Source organism: Ambystoma mexicanum, chromosome 14 (genome assembly GCF_040938575.1).
Source record: "Ambystoma mexicanum isolate Mex_15411 chromosome 14, UKY_AmexF1_1, whole genome shotgun sequence".
Lineage (NCBI taxonomy): Eukaryota > Metazoa > Chordata > Amphibia > Caudata > Ambystomatidae > Ambystoma > Ambystoma mexicanum.
The window spans coordinates 628016854-628033767 of record NC_090940.1 but is presented as its reverse complement, the minus strand read 5'-3'; the positions used below and the strand labels follow the sequence as shown (position 1 = coordinate 628033767).

The following is a 16914-nucleotide window of genomic DNA, read 5'->3' as shown; positions in this document are numbered from 1 at the left end:
AAATCAGAATCTTCACTCTTCTCAGGCAGTCCATCAGGTCAATGGTAGAACCTGGTAGAACCGCTTACAGATTCTAAAATGGTATTACAAGTATGCTGAATCGATTTTAGCCAACTGCAACATTGTTCTGCATAGATCTTCTTGAAATCCCCATATATGGATTCCTCTAAAGGACATAACATTTTACAGAGAAGCATTAGAATTTTCCAGTAAGCTCTAGCTATAAGAGATGTCATACCAAGATTGTATCTTATGGCAGCCACCGGAAAACTATTTGGAAGATTCAGAATTCTCCACATTCTTCCTTCCAGGACCAATAAGTGACCCATCATGGCGCATGGGTACATTTCAATACCATAAAGCAGCTTGGGAATAACCTTGGTCTCATAGTATCGAATTGCTGGTATTAGAGAGAACTGTCAAAATTTTGAGTCGATCCTTTTCGTGTGCACCGTCAACGTAAAGGAACGATCATTGGACCATGTATAGATGCTACTCAGGGAAGGCCTAGTGTTGGCAAAAAAATCCCAAGTAGATCATCAATTCAACAGTTGAGACCACTGTAGACCACTGTATTCCCAATAAGCCATTGGGATTTGCACCTCTTTTTTGACCCACTGAACTGTATCACCTTAGACTTCGCTGGATTGACTATTAGGGCATGCTCTTCCATGTATAGGGCAAATTGTTACATTTAAGCAGTGACAGCAAAAAGAAAGAAGTCTTCTGCATAGGCCAGCCAAAGAAATCGTAAGTGATGCAGTCTAGGGGCAATAAATGAGACAAGGAGCAAACACACATCCCTGTTTTACCTGCCCAAACAGTTGAAATGTTTCTTGATAGGGCTCCCCACTTGTTCCATCATACCTGAAATTCAGTTCTTGAATAAAGACAATCTAAGCCGCCCTAATAGGATGCCCCAGGCTAATTATTTTTTCCAAAGCTTACCACGATCCAAAGCGTCAAAAGCCGCGGTCAGGTCCGATGAGGATCCAAATATCATGTCATACTTCCCCTCTGAGGCCAAGTTCTGGACACTGTTCATCACTAGCCCATTGACCATTGTCCCCATCTTACGCCTGAAGCTGGTCTGCCATTTCGGGATTCTTCCAGTACCAGCTGCCCATTTTTCCAAATGAGATAAAACAATCGACACAAATACTTTGCTATTCGCGTTGAGAAGCGCCATCAGGCGGTACTGGCAGGAATGGCCCATAGGGACAATGTATCCCATGGCCCAGATCGATGGAAAAATACCAGTAGCCAGAACATTAGCAAGAATTATGGATAAAGTCTTGGCCCAGGAGTTCTTGTCTGACTTAAGTAGGAAATGTGTCAGTCCATTCGGTCCTGGGGTTCGGGAAGAACTGATGGAGGCGAGTATCCCAAAAACCACCTCTTCCCCGAAATCATCCCGAGTTAGCTTGGGGGTTTCCATAGTGTGTTTGGATCTGCATAAATCTCTAAAGTGCCGTACCCACTCCACCTCCACTACTCCATTAATTTGTGCCAGGGCAAAGGAGCTTCAGTGTTGTTAATAATGTGCCAAATAGCCTGTGAGTTTTGACCCTTAATACACCGAAGCATAGCTTCTGCGTCTAGTTGGATTCTGCTTGCTTTTGAATGAGGTACCCAATTTCTGTAGACCAGTTTACATTTTTCGTATTCCCCCTCTTATATCAGAGTTCGAGTGGCAGCCAGATCTTTTTAACGGCGCAATCTTTCAACGCATTTCGTTCCTCTGTTGTACCAGTTCTTCATTGTACACATGAATGTGACTCTTATTTAGCCTCTCGTCAGGGCCCTTATCAAAGACTCCTCCCTGCCGTAGCAACGTTCTTATAAAGGTGCCAGAGTTAAAGGATATAAAAGGTGTTACATCTCCAGCTGAGGTCCGTGGAGTCGAGGTATCGCCCAATAGGGAATTCACTTTTAAGATTTTCCTAGGGCTCCAAAGGACCCGGTTACCGGCACTGGTCGTTAAGAGATTATCTATACACTTTGTGCCTTGGAGGAGAGAAGAACCCTGCTTCTTTACGCTACATACAAAATCAAATCCAACTTAAATCAATCATTGCATGATCACTAAAATAAGTGCTGCTAACTACATATCTGGAATATTTCACCCCCAATCATTCATCGGCAAACACAGTCTAGGATTGAGCTACTCGCACCATTCGTCCAAGTTGTGAGGGATGGTACGTTGCCATGATAAGTCTCAGTTAGAAATCTGATACCCAGACCTCCCATAGTCGATAACCATCGCCTCTCATTCCCCCTATTGTTGCCCCACGCCCCCCTACTTCCAATTTCTTCCTAGGTTTCTGGATCTGGACAGTCAGAGTTGAGATCTCTGACCAGCACTGCATGTCTGTCCACGACACTCCCCCTACATATCCTCCCTCCTCACTTTCTATACTCCTTCTCTACGATCTTATGAGCTCTTCCTAACCACTCCTTCTCCCCCACCCTGCGCCCCTTCCCGCTTCTGATCTTTCCAGCTGCTCGCTCCTTTCCACTGGAACCACCTCCCCCTCTCTACCCGCTCCATTCCCTCCTACCCTACCTTCCGCACCTCTCTAAAATCATCTCTTCCATTCACCTCCCTAACCCTTCCACTCTACTGCCTCCTACCCTACTTCCAGGATCTCTAATTCGTATCTCTCCATTCTTCTCCCTTTCACTGTTTGCTTCCTCTTTTACTTCTGCTTTTACCACTACGCATACCTCGTATTCCCTCTCACACCTTGATCCCTCTTCTTTCTCACCAATCCTCATCTATAATGTAAATGGTTTCTTGTACCGTTTTCTGGTTTGATTAAATTAGTTATCTAATGCTTGTTGTATCTAATGGTTTGTTGTATCTTGCTTGTTCCTCTTGTAAAGCATTTTGGATTAAAATGCTATATAAATTCAATAAAATACAAATACACACCAGTCAAGTACATACTCAGGGATGCTCTCCATAAGGGATTCCAACGTACCCATACCTTCATGCCAATAGACATTCAAGATTAACACCTCTAAGGATGTACCAAGTTCAATCCTGGTGTGGAAAGGCTGCACAATATAAAGGCTTCTCTCTCCATTTGCCACTGGCCCTGTTGCACACAGCCACTTCCAAGATGGCGGCACTTTTACCGGTGCTGTACCGATTTCCTTCATTTTGCCTGCATGGACCCCCCACCATTGGCTACCATCTTCTTTAGCCAATGAGTGGCACTGGGAGGCGGGACCCGGCATTTGCTCAAAGGCCTGCACCGAGGCCCTGATTTCTCTGCTACTTCATTGCGCAACAGCTGTTCCTCCCGCTCTGGTGCATATGCTCACCCGACATCTGTTACAGTGTGCATCTCTCTGAAGGTAAACCATCGAGGCTGCCGCAACGTCGCCACTGGCCCCAGCATCATACAAATAATTACACATTTCTTGCGAGTGCATTTTTCTGCAACTTTTCGCCACGGACGACACACATTCAAATCTAAGTGCGAATAATCAGGATTGTTCACTGAGTGCTTTTTGACCATCTAGCACCCAGTTTTGAATTTGATGCTTTACAATATATGGGCTTCTCTCTCCATTCTCCACTGACCCTGTTGCACACGGCCACTTCCAAGATGGCAACACTTTTACCAGTGCTGTACCGATTTCCTTCATTGTGCCTGCACCGAGCCCCACCATTGGATACTACTTTTCTTCTTTAACCAATGAGCGGCACCGGGGCACGGCACTTCCTGAAAAGCCTGCATCGAGGCCCCGTCTGCTGCCTGTCCACTGACTAACTGGGTCTGTGGGGTCTGCCCTTACACCCAAACACTTCCTACACTGATGACTTTCCCTCCCTCATCTCGTCTCACCTGGACTTCCACTCATTAATGCAAGCTGTGCCTTGTAACTTCACTGTGTTTTTCAGCTGCTATGCTAATTCCGTATTTGGCTGTGTCTAGTGGCTGCATTGTGCTTTCATCTGTCCTGCTGTTCCCGTTTTGTTCTGTCGCGTCTGCCTGCACCCCTGTGCTCTCCCCTAGTGCCCCCACCTCCACTTCCACTCTCTCCTCATTCCCCTCACACAACCCTCCTCTCTCCTAGTCACCTATGGTGCTCTCTGTTTCTCCCATCTTCTCCAACTGTTTGTTTCACTATCGACAATCCTACCCTCCTCACCAAGTCTGGTAGAAGTTCAAAAAGGATATCCTGGTCTCCAACCCAGGCCTCCCCATCGCCGATACCTACACTAGCGCTTCCTCTAGACAAACCCTCACCGACATCCACTTTGTCGTCCCTTGGCCAGACCTATGGACTCTTCATATGGTCTCTGTTCTCTCTCCTTACTCTTCCTCTCCCATTAATGGAGGCACCAGTGAGAGGCCCTTGTGGCTTCCTTCCACTCCTCCAAGGTCGTCTTCAATGTCTACCTCAATGGTACCGTCTTGGTCCAAGGCCCTCAGGCCAACCTTCTCCGCTTCGATAGGTGCTTCCCACGCCTTATCAATTTCCTTTCTTCTCCTGCACTCCCTTCTCTCCCGTTTTCAGCTTCCCTGACTCCACCCTTTGCCACTCGTCCAGTGACCTCTTTATCCTCCACTGCTACCTTGCCCTCTCCTCCTACCTCCTCTGCTCACCCTCTGGCTCCTTCTACACCTCCACAGGGAGAACCTGTCATTTGTACCCCTCCCGGGAGTCTTTCAAAGATGGCAACCTTCTCCATCCCGCCACTCAACTCACGCTCAGCTGTCAAACACTCCTCTGACATCTGGCGTCTCCTGGAAGAACTTGACCTTGATCTCACCGAGACATGGTTCGCTGCCAGCTCTGTCACAAGTTTTGACACTCTCCTTCCTGGGCGGCTACAAGATCCTCTCCGAACCCAGACCCAACCGTTCTGGTGGGAGTGTAGTCTTGATCTTCCTGGAGTGGATTCCTGCCCCGGTCATCCCTACGCAGACCTACTCCTCCTTGGAATGTCTGGTCAGTAGGCTCTCTCTCACAGTTCCAGTTCCTCTTCCTCCTCCTCCTCCTCCTCCGGTCCCTCCATTCTTCCCTGACTCACTCTGTAGGGCACACACTCTATGTTGTGATCTCCATAGATATATATCTTTATCTCTTCACTCCATCCACTTTCAGGCCATGCCTACGCCCACATTGCCACCCACCTTCTCAGTCATTCGACACATGAAGCATCCCTGGCTGTGTCACAACCTGCTACAGCCATTTCCAAGCTCCACTCCGCTATCTGATACTCTTGAAGCAGTTGCCCCCGTCATGAGGATCCACATGAAGCCTAAAGCCAAGTGCAACTCCTGGTACAACTCAGATCTCGTCACCCTTAAACACAAGTGTAGGATGGCTGAGAGGAAAGGGTTGGCATCTTGTACATCCTCAGACAAACTGCTCCAAAGGCAATACCGACTCGCTGTCCTCGCCAAGAAGAGAGAGTTCACATACAAGCCCGCTTTTCTGCGGCATCTAACAACTCGGCTGACTCTGCAAGGAGCTGGCCAGTCCTGCCGCAGTCTCTTCCTATCCTGTTCCTTCCCAGGCCCTCTGTAGAGCCCTGGCTTCCCACTTCATCTCGAAAAACCCAGGACATCCTGTCCACCCTCTCAGCTTCTCCTTCCAGTCTCGCCTCTTCCTCCGGCCACCCGCCTCCCTTCTCTACCTTTCCTCTCTTCTCTCCCAACGAGATTTCTAGACAAGTCTGATCTATGAAAACCTCATCCAAACCAGTATTTCCCTGTTCTTCCAAAACCATCAAGGACCACATTGACACCCTCGCACCAGGGGATGTATCTGCAACCCTACAGTCCCCCCACCTCTTACCTGCACAAGCTAATCACTTGTTGTCTGCACTTTACCCTTGCACTGCCACCTTATGGCTGCACTTCTTGTTTTTTGTTGACCCTATGCCCTGCACTTCTCTTCCCCTGGCACTTCTCCCTTTCCTCTCCCTTGCACTTGCACGGTCTCAATGTCACTGAGCCTAGTAGGATCGTTGTCTTGCCCCCCCCCCCTGTTCTTCCATGCCTCGTCGCGCCTTGGTGTATAGGCGTGCTATAAATAAAATATATCACCCCCCCTAGCTTATCTCAGAGGAGTTTACCTCCTCCCACAAATTAGAAGACCTAATAAGAGCAAAGAGGAGTCCTGATGGGCGCCCCCAAGCAGCCTGCTTGGCTGATTGAAAACCCATATTATATCCATCAAATGCTGGTGGAAGAGTCAACGATGTTTCCTGCAGGGGGATTATTTGAAAGTCTTCTAATTTATGCCCTGTACCCGAAACAAATAAACAGAAGTAGAAGCCCCCCTTGTATTCCATGAGAGGAGCTTAATCTGAGTATCTTCAAAAAGGAAATACCTGTGCGTTATCATTGCTGCTGCGTCGCATTTAGCAGCCAAGCCCAGTTGCTTGTGGCTTCCGATTGTCGTTTTTAAAAATATATGTTAAATTTGAGCTATCGGCCCTATAGAACTTTCCCCCCCAACTTGTTTCTTATAGGGACAGACATCAAACCCCAGTACACGCAGATTATCACTTTCTTTCAAAATGGAGTCAAATAAAATCTTGATTTTAAGACTGCAAGAGCACAATCAGTATATTAATGCTCCAAAAAGTCCACTCTTTGTATGTCCGAGGAAGCTATGCCAGACAAATTAGGGATTTCGGCAAACAGCTGCAAGATCATAGAGAGTTTCATTATTAGGGATTTATTTTCTGGAAGGACGCACTCAACCATTATAGAACAACGATTGTCACTAGGATTAATCCAGGAACGATCCTGCAGCCACCCGCCACTATTCATACCATTAGATCTAAAATCATTTTCGTCTCAGGAATGTAAAGGACCCCTTGGAAATCTATCAGGTAATTGCCCACTTTGCAGACCACTCCATTTACCATTCAGGTAGTGGAGGTTCCATTCCGACAGCAGTTTCTTTTGTACACTCATGCCTCTGCTCGCCATTAACTGGAGGAACACCCTGCGGCTATACTGTCTTCTGTACATCCAGGCCTCTCCTGGCCTGTAACTGGGGAGCCCATGGGGAAGGAATAGGGGGTCAAGGTTTGAGATTTGGCCAAACCCTGTTGAATAAATCCCTTTTCCCCCCACAACAGGGCATATGATTTTAGTCCATTTTCCCTTTCCAGCACCCCGCATAGAATTTACATTCGGTGGGCCCCCCCAGGATTATTCATTCCTTTTCCAAGAGTGTTTCGTTAGCATGTGCTTGGGATTCAGCCATAACTAATCACCCTAATTTTGAACGTTGTACCTCCAGGGGAAGAGCTCAGCACAATTTTTGGATTGGTGAAAAAGGACTCTGCGCTTCAGTATTATCTTTTTCCTAGAGACAGGAGTAACAATTGTTGGCACACAAGCTTCAGTGTTACTTTGGATTGATTCTGTTGAAGTAGCGGCTGTGATGTCACATATATGACACAATCGTTTGCATGGGCTTTCTCCGCCCCCAACACATTTACAGATTCAGACCATCCCAGACAGTGACCTCTTGTCAACCCGATGGTCAAGGCACTTGTTCATTAAGGAGCACTTTAACTCATAGGCACAGTATTTTTTCCCACACCTTTGCTACTAGCACACAGGTCCTCATTAGTACTTAGATCACTTACATTAGAGACAATAGGCTTCCCTGAAGCATATTAGTCACACCTTGTTCGACTTTTAAGGGCAATTTTAGAACACTTGATGCAGGGATCTTTTTCATCCCTTGATTACTAACATGGATCATGTACTATCCCCACTTTCGCTAACAATGTTTCAAGTAGATCTGTATTGGCCTTAACATCAGTTTTCAAACCCTCAAGTTTAACCAAAATACATAATGCTTGATTAATTTCGGTAAGCGACTGATCGTGGGGAAGAGAAAATCGAAAATGTCTTCCTGAAGTGGACAATGAGGGGTGTCTCAGCATATCCAAAGGCGATGGTTAGGCACAAAAAAAAAGGAACAGAGTCAAGCCCCATTCTTATAGATCTGTTCTGGCCTTCATCATAAACACTCATGTTTATCAAGTCATCCAAGTCACACAACAAGATCTGGTCATCTTTATGGATCCAAAAAGATCAGCTCGTATAATCAGAAGATGTTTGTGTAGTACCAAGATTTTCGGGGGTGGCTAGTAAATCTGTTGACACATTAAGCTTTTCTTGTGGAAATAAGTACGAGGTGATCACAGAGTTTTGTCGTTTCATCCAGGGGATAGTTTCCGCTGGTGCTGTCATGGGGGATTGCAACTCCAAGCCGCTCCTTAAGTTCCCATACGAGGGGTTTATAGCATGGTTCACAAGCTTTTTTTGGTACCGGGGAAGGCGTCAATGATAGATTAACTGCCTGCAGCATATGTGTTTCAGAGATATCAAAGGTGAGTTGGATGGAAATGCAAGCTTTACCATTCCACAAGTCGCACGTTAGTGTCAGATATCAAACTCCAGAAGCAGAGCGCTGCAGAAAAACTTCAACCCGGGTTATGAGGCTTTTCTATGTCCGCCACACTCCTGGGGAAATATTCACTGCAGTCATTCAGTGTTCGCACATGCAGGCTATAGGGCTATTTGAAAAACGCCCCACACTCCTGGACTAGCTTTCTATAAATGATCAGTGTTCATACAGAACAGCCCACCTTATATCTGGGAAAGCAGAGAGATAAGAAAGAGGGTTGTTGTACACACACCCAGAGGTGCAAGCTGCAAGATGATAATGTGAGGCACTCCCCTCCTGCCAAACTGTGACACAAACGTTGCACTCTGTGCTGCGTTTCCCCTTTTTAAAAGACACCGGTACACTTCCACATAGTAAAGAGCGCTGAGACATACTAGCTTTCCAGTCACAATCCAAGTCGGGGGAAAAAAACAGCATTTCACCCTGCCAAACTGCGACACACACTTCGCACACCACAATTATGACTTAGCTATTATATCTTAGTTATCTATTAAATAGGGCGGTAGAAAGGAGATTAATACTCGATCCTCACTTGGCACTCTGCAGCTCGAAATAGCTACTCTGCTGCTCTCGCAGCCCCCCCCCCCCCCTCCCTCGGCTCTGAGGCATCCGGGACTCCCAGAGCAAGAAACTTGTATCTCGAGGTCTGAATATCTCGGGAGGGGTCTCCCCGTCACCAACACCGAATGCTGGTTGCAGCTGGTCGCTGCTTACAGCCCGAAACAGCAATTAACGCTAATCAGCACAGAAGAAAGGACCTCCTTGCGAGAAACGTGTAAGCCGCACCCCCTGGTTTATAGCCAAAAACATGAATCCACTGTGTCAGAGTTTCATTCCGGACCCTTCACACATCGCTGCTGCAAACATGCTTGAGTTGAAGCTTATGGCTAGCAAATCTTCACCTTGTGGCCCAGGATGCCTGCCGCATGCAGCAGCTGCTCTCCACTTCGAGTGGGTGTGCAGCAAGACTTCCAATGCAGCCACAAACCCAACAAGCCGACGCCCATCAGTGGAAATAGAATTCCTTAAAGGCAAACTTTTCTACTTTGTGGCCACTGCAGTTTCCTATCGACTACATTACCATGGCCCACAGTTTTAGACCCTACACATTTTTCCAGTGGCAAGAGTGTGATTTGGGAGTTGCATTTAACAACCAATGTTCTCTCTGCCCACAAAAAAATTAGTGAGCCAATCCTGCTACATACAGCTCGCTTCGCCCTCTACATAGACATCCATCTCTTTTTCCATTTAGCAATCAGGTGACTATAACGAGTGCCTACATTTCAGCCAGAGTTAAATTTTACTGCCCAATTCTTTTTAATTTAAAGGTTAAGCACACACTACTCCCAGAATGACCCAGCTCCACTGGCAACTCCAGAAGGATCCCACCAAGCTGGCCCTCCGTTTCTCAGCCCAAAGCCCTTCCCAAAAGGCCAGTTGGGGATTGGCTGCTTTTCTTCCAGTGACTCCATTCTAAAGATGAATTTACCTATTGCCATTAACACTGATAACCATTCAGCCAGCCTTCCTGAAGCATTTATAAAATAAAATATATCTTTTTGGCAAGGTCTAGGCTGTGGCTTTCTGTATGCATGTTCAGCCCACCTGACCGGATACATTGTACGAGTGTAACTTTCCAGTCTCTCCGTACCTTGATGCCCCTAGAGGGCAATTTGTAGCACTTTCACAAATCATAACATTCCACGTTGAATGGTGCAGCTCCTTTCAGCAGGTTGCACGCTGCTGTAGCCATTGATATAGGGACGAGGTCGCCAACATGCAGCTCTCCCTATATTTTGGACTACGACTCCCTTGATTGACTATGCAGCCTCAGACTGATGGTGCTGTACTGAAGAACTCCTGGAGAGCCAATGGTTGCATACCCAGTGATCTTGATTATTCAACCCTCCATGGGCCTGGCCTGTAGTCCTAGGCCCTAAAGCACCAGTGCATGCGTTAGGCAAGATTGTATGTAGTAACGCTGTGGGAGACTATACCAGCCTTGGCCTCTTGGCAATAGGGAAGAACCAAACCTTTGGTATAAGTCTGTACTACACATGTTGGTAGAGTGACTGAGCAGCCAGGCTCATGTCAAGAGGAGTCAATGTGAGATGTAGAGGTGCAACAGAGATTCAGAATGACAATCATTCAAACATCATTTATACTCAAGGTTTCCTATTAAAAATAATAATTTATTAAATTTAAGTCCGTTTTAAAATGAGCCTTCTTTAGAAAGGGCAATATGCAACAGCAGTCCTTCAGTTTCAGTTAAGAAAGTAGATACCCTGCAATACTGAGATAGCACAAATGTCTTGCACAATGTTATATAGAGTTTGTTGAAAAGCAATCACTGCTGGGCCACAAGCTGGGAGGCTTGTGAAAAGCAAAGATTCAAGCAACTCTGCAAAGGGCAGCAAATGCAAGTCTCCAGTGAGAGCAAGCGAGCTACGCACAAGAGTAAAGTACCCCTAGTTAGACAGTACCTTAGGTCTGAAGAAAAGGGTCCAGCTGGCTTCTGTTCCTGTTGCAGTCCTGAAGATCCTGTGTTTCTGGGCCTCAGTAGTGGGTGCAAGAGGGAGGACGTTGTGGTTCTCCGGCACAGCGGTTTGAAGGTCTGCGGCAGCAATGGGCTTACTCCAGATCACCAGCACTTCGCGGTTTCAGCTACCGGCAAATATCACCACCAAGGTTCTTGGCCACCGTGTGGGCTCCCCTTGCTTCTGGGGTCCAGCCCCCTGTTGAGGTGGCTCAAGCTTGGGTCACCCTGCTTCGTGAGGGTCCTCAGGATCTTCCCGGAGCTTGGGTCAGGCTTAAAGACAACACACTCGTTCCTGGTGTTCCTGTCCCCTGGCACTCGGTTTCAGCAGCAGCTAAGAAGTACAGCCAGCAGGGAGAGGGGTTCCAGTCAAGTTGGTCCCACCAACTGAAGGCAAGAAGTCGTCCGTTCCCGGCTTCTCAAGTCGATACGAAAATTGGAGCTTCAGCACTGCAGCAGGGCTTCACCCGGCAAACCAACAGTCCAGGGGGGTGCAGCAAGCTTCTCTTCCAGGTTCTTCTTCGGTTCCTTCGTCCAGTGGTCGATTCTGCCTTCCATGCAAAAGAGAAAAGACCTCGCCTTTTATACAGGTTTCTCCCATTCATTTGCAGCCCTGCTGTCACTCACAAAGAAGGGTGGCTGTCCTCCAAGGACAGCCAGCCAATCACTTTTGGGTACATTCCTGTAACGAAGGAGAGTAAGCACAGCGAGTTTGAAGAACCTCCCTCGCTTCCTGCCCTGCCAGACATGCTGGAACCAGAGGCGGCTTCACCTGTAAATCCTGCCAAAGACAAAACAAAGGGACCAAACCTTTTTTGGTGCGCAGAGTAAAACTCAAGAAGGACCCCACAAACAAGAAATGGTGAAAAAAGAAGACCAGGGCCATTTTGACAAAATGGGCACCCATGGCTGCAATACTGAAGCTGAGGATTCAGCCTGCGGTAAAAACACATAATGGTAGGAAAATTAAACCACTGCCACCAGCCATTAATTGTAGTGAGGGTAACAAAAATGTTACATGAGAAAGTAGACAAAGGGGATACTAAATAACCCCCCGGCACTCATCAGGTGTGTGCTGGGTCTACAAAGAGAAAAAAAAGTTAAGTAAAGTCAATTTCACTTTACTACTCTTAGATAAAGTAGTTTATCCAAGAGAATGTATTTAAACCTTAAGAGAAATCCAAAGGACTTCTGTGACACTGAAATGAAGGTGCAATGTGTCACAATAAAAAAAGATGATGCCTATGGAGTTTGTCAGACTCCAAAACCACACAGTCGAAATCAGAGAAAAATACTTGAGGGAGTGAGAAAAAGGTCTCACTCACTCCAGGATAAAAATTAAAAGTCCTAAAGTCCAGCAAAAAGAGTTAGGGGTCTCTAGGGGAGAAGGGAATTCGCACAGAAATGAGAATTCACCCCAACAGCAAGACAGACTGTTACCCATTGCCTCCAGCCGACAAGCTTGTAGGCACTGCCAAATTTCTTAGAACATTTCACATTATTTCAGGCCATTGGCCTGGCAGACTTGGTCAAGTAGAAAGCGGCATTCTTCACACCAAAGGCCTGTGCCAATTCTGGGTAATTAATTGTGGGGTTACAGAATGCACGTGACATTTTTCAGAGGCCGTTTAGTAACGCGCCATTAGAGGTGTTCTGTATTGTCTCGGGAAGAAAGGGCAGGGGTAACATGGTCGTCTTGGAAGCAAGACGACGTGGAGCAACACAGGCTTGATCCCCGCGTCTGCGCTTAGAAACCTCTGGGTATTAAGTGCGTTATAAAAAAACAATTCCAATTCATCGTCCCAGGACATGCACCTGATTCCCGTCCAATTAGTTTGTCCTTTGTTTTAATGTAGCACAGGCCATGTTAAGTGGCGTACAGCAGGGACATGGTTCCCCCTTTTCTTTAGGAACCTTTTGCTACCCTTCTTTGATGTGAACAGAATAGGATTGCAGTGAACCTGCCTCTGCTGGTTTTATCACAGTAGAGCCACTCATAATGGTTGGCCAATGTGGTACAAGACCTATTTTTCCAGTCTGCGTGTCCCAACCCACATCTGGCTGTCCATGATTGAGCAGCCTATTCCTATTTGAATCGTGAAGATCCTTATCATTAGAGGGCTAGGGTCACTCCCAGCCCGAATTTGGAATATAAAGAGAGGGGCTGAAGCCATTCTGGATATTGCCACTAAAAACAAGACTCTGAAGATTGAAGACACTAGTCATTTATTAGAATAAATCTATTAGGAATCTATAATGAGCCTATACATCACATGGTGTTTCATGGTGCATCAAGACAAAAAAGGGTGTGGGGTGAGGGGTGGACAGGGGAGAAAAAACAAAAAACAGTCCTACTAGGTCAGATACATTTGGAACGTGCAAGTGCTTTAACATAAATCAGGTGGGAAAGGGGAGTGCAGGAAGGAAGGAATGAAGGTGCGAGGAGAGGTAAAGTAAGTGTAAAGTTAACAGGATCAAGCAAGCACAGGCTGGAGGGAGGAGACAGTTGGAGTGGGTGGACACTAAGGGACAGCCTCACCTCGTGGTGAAGAGGGGCTTTAGCGAAAAAGAAGAACAAGTAGGTGAGGAGCAACATTGGACTGCCACACCACATAGTGCGGGTGGGGGGCATCAGGACGTTACAAGAAAGTGGTTTTATTGGGTGGTACATGTAGGTAAGAGGGTGAAATAGTCAGTGGTTACAGGCAGGTGAAATATAATGCAGCCTGGGCTGACTTCAGAGTCCCAATCCAAAGTGACCGGCAGGTACTAGGCAAATGCAGATAACTGCTAGATACATTTGAGTAGGGTGCAGAGGCAGCGTTAGGCAAACAACAAAGTCCAAAGAGTAGATGCAGGCCGGTATGCAAGGTCTGTTGTGGGACCACCAATGCAATATTTGATAAAGTAGATGGCAGTCTGGAGTAAAGCTGCTGCAATCCCCGCCAGTTTTCAGCCCATTAACGGGGAGAGCCGGTAGAAAACACAAGCTGCCGGGACGGCACGATGAAGTTTGGCAGGCGCATGCCAGGAGTCCTGCACTGCAAGGCAGGATGGAGGTTAAGTCACAAAGACAGAGCGTCACCATGAGAACATCAACGCAGCGAAGTGCCCGGCGAGTGCCGGGATGGAGATGCAGCGGCATGCTAAAGGCAGTAGTATACCGTACCACCTACACAGGTGAGGTGGCGAGGGGAACATAGGCAAGGAAGGCAGTGGTAAGTCTTACCTGCCAAGTGCAGCAGCCATAGCAGAAATAATGTCGAGCAAGCAAACTCCAGAGTTTGGTGGTAGCTGGTAGGAATGCCCAGACAGGGAGCGAAAAGGCCCTTATAAGTGGATTAGTGCTGAGGACCAGCATGGTCAAAGTCACCCACAAGGGTACCTCTGTACTGCCTTCCAGCAACAAGGGGGGCCTGTAACACCTTAGACTGGACAGCTTAGACCAGCACAGAGGTCCTGCTCTTACTGGACCTCCCCAAGTGCCTGGATCATCCTCAGAGATGACACCACCGCTGCCTTCAGGCAAGAGTCGCTGCAGATCCATTGATGTGGATTTCGCACATGTGTGATCATTTAATACATTTTTATAGATCTGTGCGGACATTCAATTACTTACCAACTTGATTTGATGTTAACTGTACCTTCCACCAAACGCCTGATCTCCTAAGCCTTACTGCTCAGCCCCCGCAACCTAGAGAGTTTGGTTAGACCAAAGTGTGAAAAGCGTTTGCAGGTCCACTAAACCGGCTTCCCAGAACCACACACCAGGGTTGGTACTGAGAAACACAACAGTAGAATTCGGGAATCTCAATACACACCTAGGATGCAATCTCTCTGTATGGGCTTCATTCTCCCAGCAGGGTCGGGAAAAAGGTGTGGGGGGCGAGAGAGGCAGAGATGCGACAGAGTGGACAAATTGTGCAGCGTAGAACACAACACATAAAAAGGCGGTGGCCACACAAAGTCAAATCATACTCTATGTGTAGCTTTAGCAGAAACAAAAGCGCAGTGTTACAGGGGAGTTTAGAAATCCATTGTTTTTTATAACTTTTTTTTTCATATTATAAGATGTTTTAGACAATCTTGCAATTGGTGGACATTCAAATAAACATCGAGTAAAATTGCACAGAAATTAAAAAGGAGACGTTAAAAATCGCACTTTGACTAGATAACAAAACAATGTTAAATGCCTTTAAAAAGATGAGGATAGACTTCTAAAGAAGCAGGCCCATCATAAGGAACAGTTCTGGATATCTCTGCAGTTCTACATCACTGTAGAAAACAAGCAATAAGGTCTTCATTTCTTAATGGTGGAATTTCATTTTTGGTTATACTGGTTTACGGTTGAGATAGTTAACCGTCATTTTATCGGTAAGCTACCTTTTTTTTTTTAAAAGATCATAGTAAACAAGGTAGAAAGGAACAGTAAGGTGCAGCTGTCAAACTGGGAGCAGAGCCAGCACAAGTCTAGATTGGGCTTAGTACCACCCAATGCTTTTTGATGGGCCAATGTTATTTAATGCCACAGACACCTGCAGTGAGACTCCAAGGTAGTGAAAAGGAGCTGTTGAAGATATAGATCAGCTGGTGGACCCCATCCAAGCATCGGCCCAAATACCCTGGTCAATGTTGCCGGACCGAACCAAGAAGAACCGGATGCTGGTGATTGATACAGCTTCCCCTGAAGCCAAGATTGAAGCCTCAGTGGAAAACGTAGGTTTTTTAGCAGCCAATATGTCAAGTTGATTTAAAATGGGCACCACTGCCATTTTCATGGTCTCCAGGTGCTCAAATGAACCTTGGGGGATCCAAAGATCTTGGGCACTACACCTACTGCAAGCCAGTTGCATCAGACTCTTGGTCCTTAGACACAAGATAAGATATTCAAGTTGTCGAACACAGCAGAAGTGCCTAGAATCGACCCAGATTTACAGAGTGCACAATACAAATGAAACAAAGCCAACTCAGGTGGAATAATTATAATTGTTCTTTTCTAAAAACGCTACCAGAACAGAGACCAGTTTCTAAGCACGAATTATAATTTCTTCTTTTAAAATGCGCTTAACACCAGAGAGCTGCAACGTTGAATTTTTGTGGGTTTATTTCCTGATCTCTCTCGGTTGGGGATTCCCGCTGGATCACGCCCCATCATATTCAGGACTTGATCATTGACCTAAACGGAGAATTCCTACCCTGCACTGACCCAACATCTAGTCAGGAGGTAGGATTTCTGTGAGGAAGGGTAGGAGTGTGGGATTGAAGGCGATTCAGATGCCGTTTGGAGCACCAAGTTGCCGTAGGAAGTGGCTGATGGGATTCCCAGTTCCTGGATGCCATGCTACAAAACACCCCCCACCCCCTAGAATCACCTCAAGCTAGAGGGTTGCTGGCCACCCTGAAAAGCACCTAAGCCAGAGTGGCGCTGAAAATAAAACTCGGAGTGGCTAGTTGCCAAGATTCCCCGAGAAGTGCACAGAGACTAAAAGAAGAGCTGGGAACCCCCGAGAAGCACCTAGCGCAATGTTGGACAACCGGCAGTCCTTTCTGATATTTTTTATTCCAACTCCCATGGCCCCTACACAGCATACATAGTCAATGCTAATGAATCGTGGAATTGTAGGCCAAATCTCGAAGACACAGGTTGCCCCCCACTGGTCTAGAGCATGAGAGTGATATGGAGCGCTTTAAACATTCTCTAGAGCTTAAGTAAGGTGACGAGAAAAAGTATGTGAACCTGAGAAAAAATTAATTGTGAAATACTTCGAAGGGCACTGGCAAAAAACCATGTGGAAGAAATACTAAGTAATCATAAGGGCGAGAGAAATCCAGCTAAATGAGAAACCAGGTTTTATAAAATAAGACCAAAACTGAGGCAAATGAACAATGTCCTTGTTTTATTAATGCCAAACCCA

General features: G+C 46.5%; 1 protein-coding gene across 1 annotated transcript in view; it reads right to left on the bottom strand.

The window, feature by feature from the left end:
• PSMA3 (proteasome 20S subunit alpha 3) overlaps positions 1-16914 on the bottom strand; it is a 261063-nt gene that overhangs the window by 231648 nt on the left and 12501 nt on the right. The gene's annotated exons all lie outside the window — the stretch shown is intronic.